Source organism: Zingiber officinale, unplaced genomic scaffold, assembly GCF_018446385.1.
Source record: "Zingiber officinale cultivar Zhangliang unplaced genomic scaffold, Zo_v1.1 ctg219, whole genome shotgun sequence".
Lineage (NCBI taxonomy): Eukaryota > Viridiplantae > Streptophyta > Magnoliopsida > Zingiberales > Zingiberaceae > Zingiber > Zingiber officinale.
Window position 1 is genome coordinate 38,503 of NW_024589896.1, and position 11,738 is coordinate 50,240.

Here is an 11,738-nt window from a genome sequence, read left to right on the forward strand (position 1 = left end):
AATCGATTGGAACACAACTCCATTCGATTGAAGATGCTGATTTTGGCTGGGAAAGCTTATTTTCAGTATTTATGAACCATGTTTAGTCTAGGGAACCTTTTCAAACCCTCTAAATACATTCGTATACATAAAAAGGGTGTTTTCATGTTGAAAACAAGGATGGATTGGTTAAGAAAGACTAAATTGAAGTTTAGGCTGAGGTTGTTTCAAATTTTGAATATTTGAATTTCGAAACTTCTAATTTTGGGTTTCCTAAAGGTTTAGGGATTCCAAGTCATTGTTGGTACAATGACAGAAGTTACCACCATGTCTTTAGGGGGAGTTACTCACTAAGGGCATGAAATCTATTTTTCATGAACCTTGGAAGGTGGTTAACCTTTTTTTTAAAAAATATGCTCAAGGTTGAGTGTTGGAACTTTAATGGGGAGTGCATATCCTCATTGTTCAAGTGATTACAAGTTGTGACACGTTTAAAATGCTCAAGGATGGACATTTGACTACATTGGGGAGAATGTAGATTTTAAGATAAATGAAGGGTATGAGACCTTCTTTATCGTGTTGATCACAACAAGTGAAGTTGTTGATGTGTGCCCATAGATGGGGGCATGTTTGTGATGTGTGCCAATAGGGGGAGAATGTATGGTTAAGTTAGGTCTTCATTACCTAAAGGGGGAGTTTGCCCTCTAGAAAAGGAGGAGAATGAAGGAAACCATCATTCATATATTGGCATGAAGGGAGTTGAGGCTATGGGATTAGTCTAATTTCCTAACTCAACATGTGGTATTGTCAAACATCAAAAAGGGGGAGATTGTTGGTGTAATATCCGTCAGGTCAAGGTTGACCTAGTTGACCAAGCTTGAGTCTTGGTCATGGTTTCGATGTTTGACAATACAGGTAGACACATGGACAATGTAGGTGCAGTTGTCTATGTGGGAAGAGTCTGATCAGGGACTGATCAGTGTGGATGAAGAAGAGTCAAGTAGGTCAAAGTTGACTGGATACTTGACGAGGAAAGTCCTAGTGAGTGAAGCTAGGTGAAAGTCCTGGTGAGTGAAGCCAGGCAGTTGGAAAGTCCTGGTGAGTGAAGCCAGGCAGAAGAGAAAGTCCTAGTGAGTGAAGCTAGGCAGTATGAAAGTCCTGGTGAGTGAAGCCAGGCAGAAGAGAAAGTCCTAGTGAGTGAAGCTAGGCGTTATGAAAGTCCTGGTGAGTGAAGCCAGGCAAGGGAAATCCAGATGGGTCAAGGTTGACCAGACATTTGGTGAAAAGTCCAAGTAGGTCAAAGGGATTGATCGGATACTTGTCACAAGGAAGAAAAGACCAAGTAGGTCAAAGGGATTGACCGGATACTTGGCAAGAAGAAAAAAAGTCCAAGTGGGTTAAAGAGATTGACCGGACACTTGGTGAGAGAGTCCTAGCTGGTCAAGGGTGACCGGATGCTAGGTTTTATGTACCAACAAGTCATGGTTAACCGGATGTTGGTTTGGGAGGCTTGGGACTTGGTTTTGGGTAAAAACCAAGAGCTGAATCAATCAGTGGATTGATCAGTGGATTGATCAGTGGATCGATCAGTGGATCGATCAGTGGATCGATCATTGGATCGATCCAAGCTTTTCCCAGCGAATAGAAAGCCTCCGGATCGATCAGTGGATCGATCCAGGCCTCCGGATCGATCAGTGGATCGATCCAGGCTTTTCCCAGCGAACAGAAAGCTTCCGGATCGATCAGTGGATCGATCCAGAGGTCTCAATCGATCAGTGGATCGATTGGGACGCTGCTGCTTCGCGCGATAAGCGCTGGATTGATCCATGGATCGATCCAGACATTTTTTCAGAGCACAGAGGCGCTCTGGATCGATCCGTGGATCGATCCAAAGCCTCCCCAATCGATTGGGATTCGACCGTTGGCGTCGTATATAGCTGTTGGCGTGCGATTCCTTCAGTAGAACTTCACCGATTCATTCCAGATTGATCACAGCTCCTCCCCAGCACTCTCTAAGCTCCTCACCGCCAGTTCTTGAAGGTTCTTGGAGGTTCATCCAGGTCAAGAGGCGAGTTGCAACGAGAAGAAGAAGAAGCTAGGGTTTTTACTGCATCTCTTGTAAGCTTTTGCTTATTCTTTACTACCCTTTCTTCTACTTGTATTGAGAGTCTTGTAGGGCTTCTCCGCCTTCGGTAGTTACCGAAAAGGAGTGTTTATTAGTGGAGGTGTGTGTGTGTGCGTGGATCCTTGGACTAGTCACCTCTTATGAGGTGGATACCAAGTAAAATCCTATTGTTAGCATTGTTGTAGTTTGTTTCTTTGTATTCCGCTGCGCATCACTTTGAAGAAACAAGCAACGAAGCACGACGAGCACACGCGAAGCTATTCACCCCCCCTCTAGCTACTTTTGGTCCTAACACTTCTATCATGCTCTCTTTCATCACACTTTCCCTCTCTTCATTTTTTCTATCATACTTTCTCTCTCATCACAATTTCTCTCTCTTCATTCTTTCTCGTCACATTTTTCTCTCACATTCAACTTTCTCTCTCATCTAAATTTTTCTCTTATTTTTCTCTAAGGATAAAAAAGAAAATTTAGGTTCATTCCGATTGAAAATATTCAACTAACCAAAAATTATTTTTAAGATTAATACCCAAGCTCATACTCATTCCCATTTCATAATACTATGATACCTGATCCTGTCCGAGCGCTGAGTCGATGGACACTGGGGGCGTGGCGCTCTCCGCTATCTTCTACTGGTGATGTGGATCTCCGACGAACCTGCAAAGAAACCGAGCCGAGAAGGGGTTCCCGGCGACGACCCTCCGACGCTCAAGTCAAGAAGTGGAGAAGAGAGGCAGAGTAACGCTATTGTAGCTACAGTGATGAAAATCGCATACCTCCGATGAAGTCTGGGGGTCTTTATATATGACCCCAGAGAGGCGCGCACATGCTTTTCGAGGCGTGCACGCTTCTCCAAACATACCTCAAACGTGGATGTCAGAAAAGCATGCCTGACGCCATTCCGCAATTGTCCAAGCGTATCCCTGGCATGACAGTGGAAGCTCCCACCGTACGATCCTTTGTATGGCTCGGCCGCCGACCGTGTTGTTTGTCGGCGACCGGTGTCTCGAGGCTGATATCGTCAGTTGCTCTTTTTGTCTCCTTCTGGGTTTTGTCATCTAATGGTCCGGTCGAGACGACCACTCGGTTCTCTTGGCGTACTGGGATGTGAGTGTATTGGACCGACTGGGAAAGTCCACGATCACATGCTCGGATGAGATTGCGCCTTCTTGGTCTGCGATTCTTCCGAGCGGCTTTGCCACTCGGACCGATGGTTCTTTTACCTTGAGCGTCGGAAACCCGACCCGTGGTCGAGTTGTCTTCCATCCGGCCTGGGGGATTTCCGGCCGGGCGATCGGATGACCTATCCGCTCGGCAGGACTTAAGGGTTGACCCTCCTGACCTTTGACCTCCATGCGTCCTTACCACCGGATCAATACCTATTCTCATTCCAATTATTCGGAGTGAACCAAATGTCAGGGGGTGTTTGGTTCTTTCCTAGGAATAGGAATCCGAATAAGAATCATAGTATTGTAGAATGAGAATGGATATGAACATGGATATCACTCTTAAAAGTAATGTTTGGTTAGTTGAATATTTTATATCGGAATAAATTAAAATTATCTTTTTTACCCTTAAAAGAAAATAAGAGAGAAAATTAGATGTGAGAGAAAGTTGAATGTGAGAGAGAAAGTATGATGAGAGAGAAAGTGTGATGGAAAAGAATAAAGAGAGAGAAAGTGCGATGAGAGAAAATGAGGAAAGAGAGTGTGATGGGAGAGACCATGATGATAGAAGATGAGAGAAAAAATATAATGAGAGAAAAAATATGATGAGAGAGGATAAAGAGAGAGAAAATGTAATGAGAAAAAAATGAGGAAAGAGAGTGATATGGGAGAGATTGAGAAAAGAGAAAGTATTATGAGAGAGAAAGTATGATAAGAAAAAATAGGAAAGTATGATGAGAGAGAAAGTATGATGAGAGAGAAAGTGTGTTGAGAAAAAAGAGAGTGTGATGTAAGAAATTGAAGAGAGAGAAAGTGTGATGAGATAGAAAGCATGATGAAAGAGAAAGTGTGATAAAAAGAAAGAGAAAAAAGTGTGATGTGAGAGATTGAGGAGAGAGAAATTATGATGAGATAAAAAGTGTTATGAGAAAAAAAAAAGAGAAGAGAGTGTGATGGAAGATATTAAGAAGAGAGAAAGTATGATGAGAGAGAAAGTGTAATGAGAAAAAAAGAGGAAAGAAAATGTGATGAGAGAGATTAAGCAGAGAGAAAGTGGGTGATAAAATAAGGAGAGAGAAAATATGATGAGAGAGAATAAGGAGAGAGAAAGTGATGTGAAAGATAAATTAAATAAATATATTTTGATATTTGATATTAAGAGAGAAAATTTTAATTTTGGGTCAAAAGTATTTTTGGAATAAGGAAATATTTTGATTGTTGAAAATAGAATAATGACTTAATGAAAGGGGAGACATGGGAATGAGTCATTACCTAATTTATAAGGATTTATTCCCTTATTTGTATTTCCATTTGTATAATCCAAACATTAACAATAATAATCAATGATTGTTATTCTCATTCCCCACTCTTATTTCTCTAAACCAAACGCCCCCTCTATTTTAATCCCTATTACAAATATAATGTTTGATAATAAATTTATTCCCTCATTTCTAAATTTCTAAATTAAACACCACCTTAATTAATATAATCTATATATGATTAAAATTCCTTTAACTTGATTAATAGTTGCTATAATAGTGTTTATACGAGTATTTTCAAGATAAAGAAATATTAAAAAAAATATAAGAAAAGGTACTTTTTTTTTCATCTCTCCTGTATCCCTCTCGTATTCGCGATGCAATTATATGCATGAACTATTTCAACACTCCACCCAATCTAGCTAAGTGACTAACAGGTCAAGTCAGATGGGACAAAAGGACTAATTAGACCCGACAAATCCAAATAGTTCATCAAGTTGATTAAGCCATTCGAGTCGAAATGATCCAATGGGTGTGCCAGTCAAGCTGAACTAAGTAAATCATGAGGGTGGAACAACATTCTGTTAGTGAGAACTCTAGAGTCAATCATATGATGATTGTTGTATTGACTCGATGTATCATATTCCTATCTATATTTATAAAGACATTTCTTTATAATTATTATACTTACTTATATTGATGCCAAATAACTAAGTATAATAGTGTCCTTGAGTGGAAGATTCTTATCTATATCAATCGATTGGTTGAATTGATAGTGAGATGATATAGAGAACACTACTCTTAATCATTCCTAGTCAAGCATTAACATTCAGGGACAATGTTAATGCGCTGAGACTAGCATGTAGGTCAACTCGATGACTTGATCTCACAAGTCATGGATATTAGATATCAAGTTGACACATGGGTATGCATTGGAGAATGTATACTGAATGATCCGCCATGAGAAAGTATCATGGATCGTTATATGAGTTTCATATGCTTTCTCATGTGACTATTAGTATGACTATCAGTCCTTGGACCTGAAGTCACCATGGTTCCTTACATAAGAAGTTGCATACTTTGGCTTCGTCAAACGTCACCCGTAAATAGGTGGACTATAAAGGCGACTACTGGGTATGTAACAAATTATGCGGAGGGATGTGAGTGATGTAGATGAGATCTATCTCTCCTATATGACGGGAGTGGCATCATGATTCTTGATAGAGTGAGATCACTAAGTGCATGACCATGCCCAAATGAGTCAATATTAGATATTGAGCTCATTTGATTAGAGTGAGTCTACTTGGAGTTCAAGATATAGATTGATTAGAGGATGACACGGTCTATGTCTCAATTGATCAATTTAGATGTCAATGATAGAATGACATTGTCACATATTGTGAGAGTCACAATTACTAGTCACAATGGTGATATTAGATCTCAACATTCTTATAACTTGGGTAGTAATGATGTGTTACTAGATACCGCTCATTACTTATATTTCTAAATGAGTTTAGGAGTATTGTCAACGTTACAAGAACCTATAGGGTCACACACAAAGGGCAGTTAGATGGAGATTATGTTCATATGATGGACCAAGAGGATTAGGTTCATATGATGAACCAAATTGGATTAAGAGTAATCCAAATTAGACTAATTGAGTTGCACTCAATTTGATTCATGTGTCGAATGAGTCTAATTTAGACTATGATTCATTGAATCAATTTAAACCAATGAATAGAGATTCATTAAATTAAATTGATTTGAATCAAATGTTAGATTTGATCAACCATGGGAGATAAGAGGTCAAGTTTGATTTGACTTGAGAGGGAAGATGAAGGGTCAAGTTTGACTTGACAAAATGTCATGTTATGGTGACTTGGCATGGCCCGGCCAATGATGGTGTTCCACATCATCAAGGCTACATCATTGTGTGCCACCTCATGAGGAAGACCAAGAGCCATGACTCTTGGTATTACATGGAGGTTTAAAACCTCTAATAAGTGGCCGATCACATTATGTGGTGTGTGAATGAATTGCATGGTGTACTCATTCACTTCTTCTTCCTCCTCTCTAGTTTTTCTCTCCCTCTCATCCTCCATTGCCAAGACTTCTCAATGGTGCTAGCACACTTTAAGTTGTTCTCTCCACCTTTTTGTCTGTGTGGATACGTGTAGAGGAGTGTTCACTTGATACTTGGAGGAGCGGGATAAGCGAAGAGCATCGCTACAAGGATAACACTCTTTTCATGTAGATCTAAGGTAGATCTAGTGTAGATAAACATGTACAAGATTATTTTATATATTTTCACACGGATCCGTGGCTAGCTTCAGGATTTCCGCTGTTGGTTGCTACTTAGAAAGCCTAATGGTTCCACTGTACAAAAATTTGTACAAAGGTCTGAACCTTTTCCTAGCTACCATGTGTTCTTTTAAATTAAACTTGGATCGCCTGCGGAACTTAACACGTTTGATCCTAAGTTTAATTTATTTGTTCTTTTAGGTTTAGACTTGGATCTCCTGCGGAACTTAACGCGTTCGATCCAAATCACCTAGATCACGAAGACAATTAAATATCTATTTCCAAAATCGGCTTCCAGTACTGCATGGCGAGGCACATGACCTTCTTGGATATGAGAGCAACCACCACCGACTAGACAAAGCCTTTTAAGGAAATTAAATATTTAACCTTCCCATAGTAACCCTAGGTTAACCTCTAAGAACAATCAAATCACAAGGAAAAGAAAAAACAAAAGAACACAATTTCGAAAACTAATTCGAAAAAACTAGAATCACATGTCTCTTGTATTTGGTATTTTTACATGGAGATAAAACTAACATGATGCGGAAAACAATATTAGTTATACTTTTCTTAGTAGATAATGACCTCTTGATCTTCTACCGTATATCTCTTCTAATCTCGAACGTTGTGTGGACAACGATCTTCCGAGACGAGAACCACCTAGCACCTTCTTCTTCTTCCTTCAAGTTTCGGCCAAGCACAAAAACTCCTAAGGATGAAGAACCTTTTCCACCAACCAAGCTCCAAGGGATGCAAGCTTCCTCTTTTTCTTCTCCAAGCTAGGATCCGACCACCACTTAATCTCCAAGAGGAATAGGAGGTTCGGCCACAAAGATGGAGAGAAGAGAAAAGGAAGAGGCCGGCCACACCAAAGAAGAAAAGAGGGAGAAATAGAATAGAGGTTGTGTCTTTTGAAGGCACCCAAACCCCCTCTTTTATAATCTTTAGCCTTAGCAAATAAGGAAAATTTAATAAAACATTCCTTAATTCTTTTGCCATTGAAAAGGAAAATTTTAATTAATTAAAATTAAAATCCTTTTCTTAATGCATATGGCCGGCCACATCAAACAAGTAAACTAGGAAATTTTTCACTAGAAAAATTAAAGCTTCCTAATTTGCTTCCGGAAAAATTTTAAAATAAAATTTCTCTTTAATAATCCATTCATGGTTGATGCTATAAAAGAAAATTTCTATAATTTTAAAATTTATCTTTTCAACATGTGGATGATTTATAAATAAGGAAAGTTTTTACCAAAATTAAAATCAACCTTTTAATCTACAAATAAGGAAAGAGATTTAACTCTTCTCTTAATCTTTTGTAGAATCTTATAAAAGGAAATATTTTAATTTTTAAACCCTCTTTTAAATCATGTATTCCACATAAGAAAAAATTTAAAATTAAAATTCCTTTTCTATTTTTAATGGTCGGCCACACATAGGTTGAACCCATGCTTGGGCCGACCACAATCAATCCCATCTAATCATGGTTTGGTCGGCCCTTGCTTGGGCTCCAAGCAAAGCTTGGCCAACCCCTTTTAGATGGGTACTGATCCGGCGGTAAGAATGGGGGATCCACTTCCTGAAGGGTCTCAGCTTGAGGACAGATGGAGGGCTGACTAAGCGGTTAATGGCCGCGCCGAGCAGCTGAGTAGGTCCGAGCGGAACCAAAGATAACCCAGCCATGGGCTTGGGTTTCCGACGCCAAGACGGGAGAACCGAATGGCCGAGCGGGCGTCTGCCCGGCTGGGACCGAAGGGCCGAGCGGGTGGTCCGTTCGGCCAGGATAAGGGCGAGAGTACAAAGGTTAGCCGAGCGGCCTATTCGTTCGGCTCAGGATATGGGATGTCAGCAAAGGCATGTCTGATGATTACGCCGTACACAAGAGTGCACGATGGAGGATCTCGCCGTCACATCATGGAGAGGTTGATACAGTAGCGGTATGACCTTATGGACGTCTTTCTGACAGACCCATACCTGGGCATGGTCGAAAGCAGGTGATTGCTTTGATTGGCGCGCCCAGGCTCCTTCGAGAGGTCTATATAAGGTCTCCATTTCTTCACCGGAGGTACGCGAGTCTTCATTTTGCAGCCACCTTCTTCCTCTATTCCCTCGCCTAACTTGAGCGTCGGAGGGTCGTCGCCGGGACACCCCCCCCGGCTCGGTTTTGTTGCAGGTTCACCGGAGCACTCGAGGATCCAGCAAGAAGCGCTACACCCCCAGCTTCCGTTGACTCCTGGTTCGGACAGGATCAATTTGGCGCCGTCTGTGGGAACGCTCCTGCATCCGACTGGAAACAATGGATGAGGCTGGACGACAGCACACGGTGGCGCTTTCGACGGAAGAACTCGAAGCTCTGGTCGAGATAAGGGCCGCCAAACTTGTGGAGCAAAAACAGAAAGCAGCAGTCGAGCGGCCGGAGCAACAAGCAACATCTGCATCGGGTGGCCGAGCAGAAGCACCTCAAGCCACCGTTGCATTCCATCGGGCCTTATTTCGCACCCCTGAAGTCGTACCAGCTCGAAGAGATAGAGGATCTTCTTCAGACGAAATGCCAAGGCGAGATGACAGAAAAGGGAAAGCTCCCCGAGCGGACTCATCTCCCGAGCGGATCAATCGCCAATTCTCGGAGGCTATTCTACGAGACCCTCTACCCAAGCACTACGTGCCTCCGACGATCGGCGAGTACAACGGAACAACGGACCCGGATGATCATCTGGGTAAGTTTGATAACACAGCTACGCTCCATCAATATACAGATGGCGTAAAGTGCCGAGTCTTTCTTACCACCCTTTCTAGATCGGCTCAACGGTGGTTTCGGAGGCTGCCAGACGGATACATCACAAGCTTCAAGGACTTCCGAACGGCATTCCTCCACCACTTCGCCAGCAGTCGGCGTTATCAGAAGACAAGTGTCAGCTTGTTCGCCATCAAGCAGGAAGCCCGCGAATCTCTCCGAGCCTACATTCAGCGATTCAACACTGTGGCCATGGACATTCCAACAGCCACCTCGGAGACCATGATGAATGCCTTCACACAAGGTCTAGTGGATGAGGATTTTTTCCGATCACTCATTCGGAAACCGCCCCGAGATTATGATCATATGCTATACCGAGCCAATGAATACATCAACGTGGAGGAAGCGCAAGCGGCCAGGAAAAAAGAAATACCAACCGAACGGGCTCCTCCTGCCGAGCGGAGACCCTTCGCCGCTCATCAACCGCCGAAAGGACCAAGGGCTGAAGCAATCCGCTCCCCTAGTATGAGGTCCCAAGTGCAAGAAGTAGCTGTCGCTCGGAGCAAGCCCAAGAAGAAATGGACCCCTATGTTCTGCTCCTTCCACCGGACGGATACGCACAACACGAGGGATTGTCGAAGTCTGCCCTTCGTGGCTAATCCTGTTCCCAAGAATGCCGAACGACGGTCTCCTTCCATCGACAGGAGACAAAGGACCCATGAAGCCGACCGGACCCGCACCGAGAGACGACATCAGCAAAGGCCCGATCGGCACCGCTCTCCAAGACAGGAGAATCGTCGAGCGTCCAGAGAACGATCCCGACCGTCCACTCGGGAAGAGGAAAATAGGAGCAATACTTCCCGGGGCGAGATCAACGTTATTGCTAGTGGGCCGACCGGCGGAGACTCCAACCGAGCCAGAAAGGCGGGTGTCCGACAGCTCCAGATCCACGCAGTCGGTTGCAGCCAAGAGCGGGCAAGTGGACCGGAAATCACTTTCGGGCCTGGGGACTTAGAAGGAGTTGAAGTGCCCCACGACGACGCTCTGCTCGTTAAAGCGGTAATAGCAAATTACACTATTCACCGCATATTTGTTGACACAGGAAGCTCGGTCAACATTATATTCAAGAAGGCGTTCGATCAGCTGCAAATTGATCGAGCCGAGCTGCTGCCCATGACAACGCCGCTCTACGGGTTTACGGGTAACGAAGTGCAGCCGGTCGGACAGATCCGACTGGCTACCTCGCTAGGAGAAGAGCCGCTCAGGAGGACTAGGACAATAAACTTCGTGGTGGTCGACTCTCCTTCGTCCTACAACGTCATTTTGGGACGACCGGCGCTCAGCGAATTCCGAGCAGTCGTCTCAACCTTCCATCAGAAGATCAAGTTCCCCGTGGAGGACAAAGTGGGAGAAGTACGGGGAGATCAGCTAGCAGCTCGGCGGTGCTATATAGAGATGATCCGAGCAGAAGCCTGTTCCGCTCGGAAGGCACCCCGGATCGAGGTACACGCCATAACCGAGAAACCTCCCACTTTAATTTATGAGGAAAAAGAGGAAGTGCAGATTCATCCAATCCGATCGGAGGCCACTACCTTTATTGCATCCGATCTGGAGGAGAAACAGAAGGAGGAGCTTGTAACGACCCACCTTCTACTACTAGGCTGTAAGGCGAATCGTCACAATAATGCTAAACTATACTGTGCGGAAAGCTAGGCTAATTAAAATTTTTCTACTAAACTGATCAAAACTTAATGCTCTGGGTGTACCTAGGAGTTGTACACTTGCTAGGGGAGACAACCTATGCCTCCCGGATGACCTGCTAGCTGTAATCAGGCATTTCAATCGATCCACAGATCGATTGGGCTGTCGGATCGATCACGGGATCGATCCAGCTTGATACTGGCACGGTAGAAGTCTCTGGATCGGTCGGCGGACCGATCCAAAAGCTTTCTCTTCTTCTTTCGCTTCTGTACGCACCTGGATCGGTCTGCCGACCGATCCAGGACCTCACTGATCGGTCGGACTGACCGATCAGTGAGCCTCCGTGCGTCTGCTGCGTTGGGCGCAGCTGGATCGGTCTACCGACCGATCCAGGAGCACCCTGATCGGTCGGTAGACCGATCAGTTCACCTCCCATGTCTCTGTTCGCCTCTGGATCGGTCGGCTGACCGATC